Source organism: Uloborus diversus, chromosome 5 (assembly GCF_026930045.1).
Source record: "Uloborus diversus isolate 005 chromosome 5, Udiv.v.3.1, whole genome shotgun sequence".
Lineage (NCBI taxonomy): Eukaryota > Metazoa > Arthropoda > Arachnida > Araneae > Uloboridae > Uloborus > Uloborus diversus.
This window is the reverse complement of record NC_072735.1, coordinates 35841515-35853188: the sequence shown is the minus strand read 5'-3', so window position 1 is coordinate 35853188 and position 11674 is coordinate 35841515.

Genomic DNA, 11674 nt, shown 5'->3' with positions numbered 1-11674 from the left:
GACTCCAACATCATCAGAACCTGATCCATGGAGTGATGACCAAGTTCGAAAAGATCAACTTGAAGACCCCGACATAAAACCAATTTTAGAGTTCATGGAAAGTGACAGTCGACGCCCTAGCTGGCAGGACGTTTCCATCTTCAGTCCTGCAACAAAAAGATACTGGGCTTTATGGAACTCACTCCATTTACGGAACGGCGTGCTACACCGGAAATGGAAATGTGACGACGGTAAAACATCTAGGTGGCAGTTACTACTTCCCCGATCAAGGATTTCAGATGTTTTGAAAGAAATACATAGTAGTGCGACTGGAGGACATTTTGGTGTCGTGAAAACCCTCAACAAAGTTCGGGAGCGCTTCTTCTGGAGTAAGGCGAAGGATGACGTGGAGAAGTGGTGCCATTCTTGTGACGCCTGTGCTGCTCGTAAAGGACCGAAGAAGAGAAGCAGAGGGAAGCTACATCTGTACAACGTTGGAGCTCCTTTCGAACGAATTGGGATCGACATCCTGGGTCCTCTACCAAAAACTGCTGATGGGAACAAATACATTCTTGTTTCCATCGACTACTTCACCAAATGGCCGGAAGCATATCCCATTCCAGATCAAGAGGCTACCACCGTAGCAGAGACTCTAGTCCAACATTGGATCTCGAGATATGGAACACCTTTGCAGATTCATTCCGATCAAGGGAGGAATTTCATCTCTGCTGTGTTTAAGGGCCTATGTCAAATTCTTGGAATTGAGAAAACTAGGACAACACCACTACACCCACAATCGGACGGCATGGTGGAGAGATTTAACCGCACAATCCTAAATAATCTCTCGCTTATGGTATCCAGAAATCAACAGGATTGGGACAAGAAGCTACCTTTGTTCCTGCTGGCCTACCGCAGTGCTGTCCACGAGACTACCGGATATGCCCCATCTCAGATGCTCTTCGGACGAGAGCTTCGGCTACCTTGTGATCTCGTCTTCGGTCGTCCTCCGGATGCGCCTGCATCACCTGAGGAATACATCCAGGATCTCCAGGCCCGGTTGGAAGACGTTCATAACTTCGCACGAGAGCGAATCAACATCGCGGCGGAGAAGATGAAGACCAGATACGACACAAGGTCTACTGGACATGAATTCAACGAAGGCGACAAGGTTTGGTTATGGAATCCCATCCGACGGAAAGGTCTTTCACCCAAATTGCAGTCGCATTGGGATGGACCCTACAAAGTCGTTAACCGACTAAATGACGTCGTAGTGAGGATCCAAAAATCACCTAATGCAAAACCTAGGGTTGTACATTATGATCGGTTAGCCCCATACTATGGCCATAGTTCATGAGTATTACGTAAACAACCATGGTTGATAACATAAAAGTTGTAGATAATTTTTGCTTTTAATGTTTAGTAATATTTCTTGTTATTATTGTGTTTTCTGTATCTGTTAGTTGTTAATTAATGTGTATATTTGTAAACTTGTGATAGAAATTTGGCACCCTTTCTGGGGATTGTACTGCCCGGGACGTGCAGTCCTTAGGAAGGGGGCAATGTTACAAATTCTGTAAATAGTAATTATTGTAGGAACGTAACCTGTAAATAGTTTCCCGTAATGAATATACAACCCCTTTTTCATATGGCTAAAATATACGACCCCTATTCCCTCTTTGTTCATTGATAAAATTTGATAACGGTCAACGCATTTCGAGAAGCGTGTGGAATATTTGAGAAAATTCTTTTCGGTGTATTTAAGCCGTTAGCGATGGATAAACAGTTAGTTTGGATTGATATTTCGAGCTGAGGGCATTTTGCTCTGTTTATAGCGAGGCATTTCGCTGTGTTGTTTTCGTATTTGGAAGTAAATACGTGTGTAAACGTTGAGTTTACGGTGTTGTGTGATAATTGCTTAATTGCTGATGAATAATTTAGCAGTTGTTGACGATCTTTCCTGTACATAGTGTAAATAAATTTCCTGTGTTTTTATCAAGAACTGTGTCTTCATTTCAAGAAAGTGGAAGTCGCACCGAATCCGTTACAATATTAATATTTAATTCAGAAAAATCGCTTTGTGATATTAAAAAAGTACTTTTAATGCTTTTGCTTATTTTAAACAGTTAATGCAGTAAACCATAATTAATCCGGACCCTATTAAACTGAACTTCTGCTTAATCCGAGAGACATTTAGGTAAACATATTGTATAAATAGAAGGCGAGTTAGGGCAGTAATGTATTTTTGTAGGCTTAGTACACACTATGTGCAATACCATACGCACTTTTCTCTTATGCAGTTTTATATTTCATTCTTTTTGAATTCAAAGTACACATTTTACTGTGTATATTAGTTTGTTTATGTACCTTGGCTCAATTTATAGATTAGTTTGTTTAGTCCGCACTTTCATTAATTCAGACGACCTGGGACATTCTATATGATATGTGACGAAAGAGGACATTTAGACTAGTTTTGTCAGTAGATTTTGTTTCATGAATACAAATAAAACAGGCTAGAAAATTTTATTTTCGATTGCAAGAGTAAAGATTTGGCATAAGAATTACGTAGACTATTAAAAGTTAGTTTTAAATAAAATAATTGAAGAATATGTTAAAAAAAAGCCCGTGACGTTCTGTCATAGGCATTTTATTGCATATCGTTCACGAATTATTTTTTTCCAAAATGATTAATTTTAATGTTCTACATAGTTTTTATGACAAATCTTTACTGTTGCTATCAAAACTGAAATTTCTAGATTGGTTTATCTGTGTTTATGAAACAAAATTTACCTACAAACCTTCTTCAAATGCCCCGTTCCGTCACATGGAATTGCCCACTAGGGTGGGCCGTAAAAAGGAAATTTTTGATAAGTAACTTCTAATAGCAAAAAAAAAAATGTCTATTGCCATCCTAAATGTGTGAAAAATAATAAGAAATAATAATATTTATGTCTTCTGATCGCGCATTGGCAACAAATTTTGAAAAAAAAAAAAAAAAAAAAGGTAAAAAGTGGTCAATTTTCAAGTATTTTTTAAAAATCCAAATGTTCAAAATTTTTGTTCTAATCCCGTTTAAATGCTTCTTTTAATAGTCTTTTAATATATCTTTGAAAATATTTACATTCTTTTACAGTTTTTAGTTGGCGCATAAGCCGCAGAATTACGTGAAATCAACCAAAAATCGACGTTTTTAGCTTGTTTTTGTATACTGCAATATTTCTTCTTTTAAATCCCAGTGGTATTTTTTACAGTAAATGTGCACTATACATCTTTTTGCGGGAGCTGCAATTAAATTATGTTGCATTAACAACCCAGAACCCACCCCAATTTGGTGGTTGCACCATGGTCTTTGGTTGCACTTGTTATTCCACCTGCAGTTCCCAAGAATAGTGGTTATGGACAGGACTCATACAGTTGTAAAGTAACTTACAGTAACAATAGCTATTTGGTTTTAAACAAGTTTCTAAGTTTCGATCAAGGTTTGAAGTTGGACTCGTGACTCAATTTTTGCATTGAGAATCGCGAGCATAAAGTTTTTCACATTAATCCATGTCATGTCTTATACCAAAAAACACCCTACCCCTATCGACTCACTAACCAGTTTAATAACCCATTCTACAGCCGGAGTGTAAAAGAAGAACATTTACTGATTTATGGGTGAATCATCAACTTCTTTTGCAAAATTAAATATTATTTACTTAGAAAAAACTCGGTCGGAAGAAATTGAAGTTTTGAAAACTGACTTAAAAAGCGAGCAAAAGTATTTGATGGATATTGTTATTGCAATACAGAAAGAAAAATGTGACTTTATTCTCGCTCCCACAAAACTAGATGGTTTAGTCCAGTGCTTCTCAACCTTTTTTACTTTGCGGCACACTTAAAAAATTTCTAGATCAACGGGGCACACTGAACTTAATTTCGCAATGGTAATACAGAAATGTTGTTATCATTCACAGGTAAAAAGACGGGGGGGGGGGATTATTTTTATATGAATAAAACAATTATAACTAAAGTAGTGTATTTAAATTTATTTAGAAAGTAGAAATATTTCGAATGTATTGAGATTGATAATGAACAACAAAACTACCTATACCAGGCTTAACAAAAAATTTTGCTTCATATGTTTCAAAGTATTTCTGTCAAACATGTCATTAAAGTGCACAGTGCAGTTAAACGATTTATCAAATAATGTTTCAAGAAAGAAGCAAGCAAGAGATTAAAACCAAGCACCTAACTTCCGTTTGACACTAATGAGACACTTGAGCCTACCTTAAGGAGCAAAGACGTTTGATGTTCGACTCTATGCTGGAAAAAGCTACACAAAGTTCTTGATCTAGGCTCTTTAGAGATTATCTCTTGCTGTTTTTTATAAGTGTGAGGGCTAAGAAGCTGAGTTCGGAAAGATATGTAGTTGAAAATGGTAGCAGCACATCAATAGCAAGACACGAGATGGTGGGATACTCATTCTTAACCAGCAACCAAAATTCGTCCAGAGACACTTCGTTCAACCCAAGTTTAAGAGTACGGTCGCTCTTGAGGTCTATAAATTCTTCTCGCGCCTTCAAAAAAAGGTCTTTAACTGATGCATCCGCAGATGAAGAGAATGGATCGCGAATCCAGTCATACTGTTCTACGTCAGTATTCTTGAAATAGTGCTTAAACTTATCCTGATGTATGACTAAATGCTCTGCCACCACATTCAGCAGCTTTTCTTCCATGCCGTTTTCTTCACATACCCTGTTGACGGTCCGTTTGAACATGTCCAATGAGCCACGATCTACTTTTTCTCTTCACAGCTGAATGTTTGATTTGAACCCGTTTAGCTTGTCCATACATGTAACCAAAATTCTCTCCTTGTCCTTGCATTTTCCAATTCAATTTGTTTGTTGAGTTGTTCAAAAATATCAGCCATGTACGCTAGTTTCCCCAGTCAATATTTGTCTTGCAATAAACTGACGTACTGCATTTCGTTTTTTAAAATAAAAAACTGTCGTACCTCGTCCCTAAATTCGAAAATTATTGATAGTATCTTACCACATGAAAGCCAGCGAATCTTTGTATGAAGAAGTAAGTAGGGAGGTAAGTTGGTGATCTGCACCCAGTTCTTCACAAAGTATACGGAGAAAAGGGGAGAATTAAGCGGCCTCGATTTTATGAAATTCACGATTTTCACGACTTCAGCCAAAGTTGACTTCAGCTCATCTGTTAAGATCTTTGCCATGAGAGCTTCACGATGGTGGAAACAGTAAATGGATTTAATTTCCAGTTTTCTAAGTCTCTGAACCGAGCTTTGAGAAACTACGATAAAATGAAATTAGTATCGGAACCGGAAAAGAGGAAAACAAAAGTTAAAGCTGTGGCTAAAATTCTGGGCGGGAGGGCACGATCCCTGCATGGGGGGGGGGGATAATCCCGTTTGCGAAATATTTAGAAAAAATTCTGTATTATTTGTTGATTTCGTGGAAATTAGAATCCGTTTTCAAAAACTGAAAGCAATAGGATCACAAGAAGTTAAAAGAGGCGAGGCAGCAAATCCCGCCTCTCCCCTTCTTGGGTATGTCTTATTGCACAAGATCGACAGGGTGAATTGAGAAGTTACAGAACGATACAAACGCTATTCGGTCGTAACTTTAAAATAAAATACATCAAGGTTCTTTCTTTTTATATAACTACGAAAATATTGCGGCACACCAGGTTCCTTGTCGCGGCGCACCAGTGTGCCGCGGCACACCGGTTGCGAAGCCCTGGTTTAGTCATTAGCTTTCGTTAACGTGTGCTAATGGAGCGCTGGGGCTGTATAATATTTAAACTAAACTACTAGTGGAATGAAGGCACTCGTAAATAATATCTTTAAAAATTATGCTTCTATGGTTTGATATAATTAAAATTTTAAAGAAAAGAACCAACTTCCGTGAAACATGGACCTGTAGATTTTATAACTGTTAATGTCTTTACAGTTATAAAATCTATAAATCAGATGTGTGATATTCTTCAAAACATCGTGATCCGGTGATTCAATGAAATGCTTACTTTGTTATTTTTGAGAAATTGTTATTGGTTATGGCAATGCATTAAATGCGAAATATAAAGGAGTTGGATTACACGAGGGTATCTATACAACGCAAAAAACTACCAATCAAGAAACACTTCAAAAGCTATAATAAGAGAATTTCTTCCATCAATATTAAGATTTGAAGATTCGAATTATAGCAGTCTGTTGACAGGTCAACATTTTTTTCAGAAATAATTACATGATAGTTATGAAGATATGGGTAGGCAGAACAGAACACTACTTCTCCATATAGGCTATCCAAAACAAATGTTTTTAAAAGGTTGTATAAACTTCCAGATGAAATGATGGATTTTCAACTGGAGCAAAAGGTATCAATATTTTCAGCTGTTTGCAATGTTTTACATGAGGAACGACGGCTGATAAACATTTTGTCAACACTTTTGGTGAACTGAGCCAAGTGCTATTTTCACTTGAAATGGAACAGTAATCACATAAAGGGAAACAGTAACCACATTTGTTGTGAGAGACAAAATTACAGCGTTAAAAAGAAAGCTGAATTTGCGTGTTCTCTACCGGAAAAAAACAACTTAGAAATTCATAAATATTATCAGTTTTAAAATAAATCAACTTCATTCTTCGAAAAATTTAGTTATTTGAGGGACAGTTATAACTGTAACTGTTTCAACAATTTCATGGGAAAACTATTTTTTCATTCTTATTTCAAATTGAATATAGTATTGTTTTATTCATAATGCCTCATAGTTTTTTGAAAGATTGCTTTCGGTACATTGCTAAATAATATGCTACAGGTACGGGCCGTGTTAGCCCAATCAGTAAAGCACTAAGTTTCGTGGTTAAAGGGTGATGGTTCGATACTGACGCCGTCAGTTGTCCACCATGTGCGCCAGTTTGACTAGTGCACGTTCAATCAGTTGTGGCTGAAGTTTACCAAGGTTCCATTCTAAATCAATACCACTAGGGGTAGTGGGCTGGTGTTGTTTAGCCCCTCGTCACGATTTTTTTAAAGAAAAGATCTTTCTTCAGGATGCCTTAAAAACTGGTAAAACAACGTGTGATAGGTATGAGGGACCAGTAGCAGATTTATAGGTTTGAGGTCCGGTAAATGCATATTTGGGGTCCTTTTGTCTTTCACAGAATTGTATAAAGCATTTATCATGTGTACCTTTAAAATTTGTGACATGATAAATCTGCCATTACAGATGACCATGAAGTGTGCAGTGAAGTATTATTTGGACACAACGAAAGTTTCCTCTCTGCATTTCATATGAGCTATCGATACTTATGTATTACCGCATTTACCAAAATTCGGTTTTATGGTGACAATTAAACGATACGATTTATATCAGCCAGGTTGGCGCAATTTTTTTTCTTGAGGGAATTTCAAATCTATGTATCATCGCAACATTGTTGGGTTGATTAAGTGCCTTGACCACCGTTCTAATAATGCACTTGCACAGGCACTGAATCCTGAAAGAGAATATCAGTCATGCTAGACGACAAAAGCTTTCAAAGTCCTCCTCTTGAGCAGTAAGCGCCAAATCCAAACATCCACAAATCTTCAGTTCAGGTCCCCTTGTATTTCAGTTTCTGTTTGAATTCTGGTAATTTTCTGAGATATAAGAAGTAATGCTTGACTCGGGGGGGGGGGGAATCATTTTGTTGTGTACTTCTTTGAAATGATTGGTAGCAAAAACTGATCTGCACTTCTCCCATTAAGGTACATATATGCGGTACCAATTTTTATTTTTTATTTTTATGCGAATCCTTGTGTTACTGTTTGACAGACAGCAATCACGTTTAAAGTGAAAATCCTTCGATTGGGACAACGTCTGAAGAGATTAGTGCCAAAACGAATCAACGCCAGCTCACATGGAGATGCTCATGGAGATGTGGATTCATGTATACCAAGCTACTTTCAATTTCATGCATTACGTTTTGAGTTAAATCGCTCTCAAGGAATAGGTCAAATACATGCTGAACGCAAACAGACGGACAGATAGTTTCCAAAATTGGTTAAGAAAGGTTCAGTGCACCTTAAAACGTGTTAATCTGTCAAAATACACGTAAATTCTCACGTAATCAATAGTTTCTTCTATCGAATGATAATAATTTTTCACCTTTATCATTTGACTCCTACATCCTTAACACTTTGTCTTTCAGCCATAAACAAAAATGGAGTTCCTTGAAGTAAAAGCAAATTACTAAGGGTTCCGTGATCTAAAAAGTTTGGGAACCGCTGTTCTAAGGTACTGAAATTTATATTCAATTGAATTTCAAAACTTGGTGAAGGTGTCCTTTTTCTTAACCGCTAAGTTAAAAAAAAAAAGAAAAAAGAAAGAAAAAATTAATTTGAATTTTTGGCATCTTGAATTCAAATTATGTTTTTCGCAATCACGAGCGTGTGTGTTTGTGTAGGCGCATGTGTGTGGGTGCGTAAGTGTATGTATGCATGTGTGTGAGTGAGTGTTGAGTACGTGCGTGTGTGTGTAGGTGTTCGTGTGTGTGTGTGTAGGCGTTCATGTGTGTGTCTGTGTAGGCGTTCGTGTGTGTTTGTAGGCGTTCGTGTGTGTGTATAGGCGTCACAGTCAAGTGAGAACAATAAGCAATCGTGATTGCTCAAAAAAAAAAAAAAAAAAAAACGATTGTTATAAATCAAATCATGAGACAAGAAATTTAATCGCCATGATTAACAGGCAAGTACATCGAAAACTTAAAGCATTTTGCATTGCTTTAATAACATCCTGGTTCAGTCTTAGTGCTTATTCATAAGTGCTTACATTTACTATGCCAATTTGAATATTTCTCTTAGAACTAAATTATTTTAAATACACGACCAGAAAGAAATGCGTAAATCAGCTGACCCAGTATCGGGAGGAATGTCTGTTTTATATTTTGTCGAAGGAGGCGAAGAATTCTGACTGTCCATGTTTTTTTTTTTTCTTTTTTTTTGCAGGAAGAATGTATTATGTATATTACGCGCGATCTATTCATATTTCAACTTAAGGTTCATCGCACAAATCATTTGAAGCGCATAAAAGATTCAGTAGAAACTGCGAGAAAATGTTCTTCTTACTGCTTGTCGTAACATACTTTCGGTTAGGAAGCACGATTGCGTTTACCTGTGGTTGCGTAAAGTTCTCCAATTTACATTGGTAAGTCGATTGTTCAAGCATACCTGATGCAACAAGTCTCTCATCCTAAGATAAGATCTGATAAGGTTGGAGGTAATCCAATCAGTAACTTGCGAGGATTTTGAGGGGAAATTCTTGCGTTGAAAATATATTCCAGGTATTTTGCAGATCATTAAGAGATTTGTAGAATAAATCATTTTACAGAATTGTATCAAATATTTTACCTTGAAGAGTTACATCATAATAATGATCTTCTCTCAAACGAAGTTGATAAGAAGGGAAGAAATATAAGATCTAACATTTCTATTTTCGCGAAAAAAAAAAAAAAGAAAAAAAAAGAAGTAAATAAATAAATTTGAATAAACATTCACTTTTTGAAAATAGCACTTATAGCAACTCAACTCTTTTACGACCATAATAGTGGATCTCGCACGGTGGTGCCTGCCGTAAGACTTTAAAAAGTACGTCACATCTGTGGGAAGAAGACGAAAACTATATGGAACAAAATAAAACTCCTCCCCGTTCCTGAAGAATAAAAAATTCAGTTAAAACATATACTATAATAGGAACAAAATAAAAATCCCTTTAACTCCCCCCCCCCCAAAAAAAGACATAAAATGGTTATTGAAATTACAAGAAAATGAAAATCTCTCTCCACCCGAAAAAAATGTGAAGAACTTTATTAAAATGTACTTTACACAATTGAAACAAAAGGAAAATTCTCCTTATTGTTTTTTTCTTTTCACATGGTTTTAAGATTCATGTTTGTACTGTGTACTTTGTAAATGAATGTCTAAGCTGGTTTTCTTCAGAATTCCTAACAGCAATTATGCGATTGCAGTTTTAAAAAAAATGAGATTCAGATTGTTCAGAAGGCATCGATCCTCAGCCTCATAATCACAATCCCATTTGATAAGCTAATTGACTTAATGACCATTAAAATTGGACATTAAGAAAGACACCCCGATCTTTGGAATTGGCGCTACCCTATAGTTATCCGTTTGCGAAAGATGGGGCTCGAAAACAGCTGTTCTTTATTGAAAATATTAGGTGGTAATTCCAAGAGGTTAGTTCCACGTCAAGCCTCCTGCGTATCGGGAGGCAGGGAAATCACGATAAACAAGCGGGCTTGCCAAGAGTCCCTGTCAACTCGAGTTGATGCATCACTATGATTTTCGCCATCAAACGAGCGGAAATTGTGCAGGTGCGTAATTTGGCTGCTGCCGGGCAGTGAGAATATCCCAGGGCTCCGTTGAAGAAGACGAGCGACTGAAAGTCGTAAAAATGAACCAGCGCTATCTAGAATCGCTTTAGAGGACGGGCCGACCTCTCCGACATTTTGGGTCCTTTGCAGAGCGTGATTTTTGACACAAAAAGTGCGGGAGCACTACAGTCCTCACCAGGGCCGGCTGTAATAGTTTTGCTGACCCATGCTATGTTGACAAGTGCCGCCCCCGAATCTTAATAAAATATGTATTTTTTTCTTAAATCATTGAGCAGACTTTCACGTATTGCAGCAATTTGTGGTGCAAAAAAAAAAAAAAAAAAAAACTAAGCAACAAATTTGAGTTTTTGAGCATCTTTACATTTTGCTATCATAGAATTAGCCGCCTCTAAAATTTGCGCCCTAGGCGGTGGCCTAGGTCGTCTACCCCAGGAGCCGGGCCTGGTCTTCACCAGGGTTTATCCTCAGTTTCGCCGACATTTAAAAATTTTCTCTCTCCTTACGCATATCGAAAAGTAAGATTGAAACATGAAATCAGGGAAGAAGGAAATTTCGTGTCGACGAAACTGAGGGGGGGGGGGGGAGGGGGGAGCATCCTCACCAGGAAACAACACGAATAGTGTAATAATGGGGGAAAAAAAATAATTTGAAACAGGTAGCTACCGAAAGAGCATTTTGAAAACTTTTTTGACTCAAAATTATTTTACCTCGTTCCTTATTATCGAGATATAAGGTCATAAAGTCTGTCGAAATTTTAGAAAAAGTCTCAAATTCAGCGAGTTTCAGTGAGAAATAGAAAACATATCTATCACACGCTTTGCAGATGGATGTCCTGCCACTTGCCTGGTGGAACTTCCGTTGCTAGTCAAGTCTTTAAATTGGCGACTTTTCAAAATTTTTGCAGGATCTCAGAAATCATATCTCGATAACAGGGGTACGACGGCAAATAATTTATGCATCCAAAAAATGCTGTCTCGATTGCTACCTACTTGAATTTTTTAAATTATTACACTGTTCGTGTGGTTTCCTTCGTCAAAATATATTTCCATGGTCCCTTGCCTATTTAGGCAAGGATAATAATATGTTTTGACGAGAATTTAGCTTGACGAGACTTCAGCTTGATTTTGACAAGTTTAGCTTGAATTTCGTCCAAAATGTAAAATTCATACAATGTTTAAAAAATTGAAGGAGCTCAATTTCCGTGTAAATTAAGCTCTGGTTACAAGACAGCTTTGGGTCACGCCTTGCTTAGCTAATTCAAGCATTTGTAAATGCATTATACTCTGTGGTTGATATAGTTGTGCCACA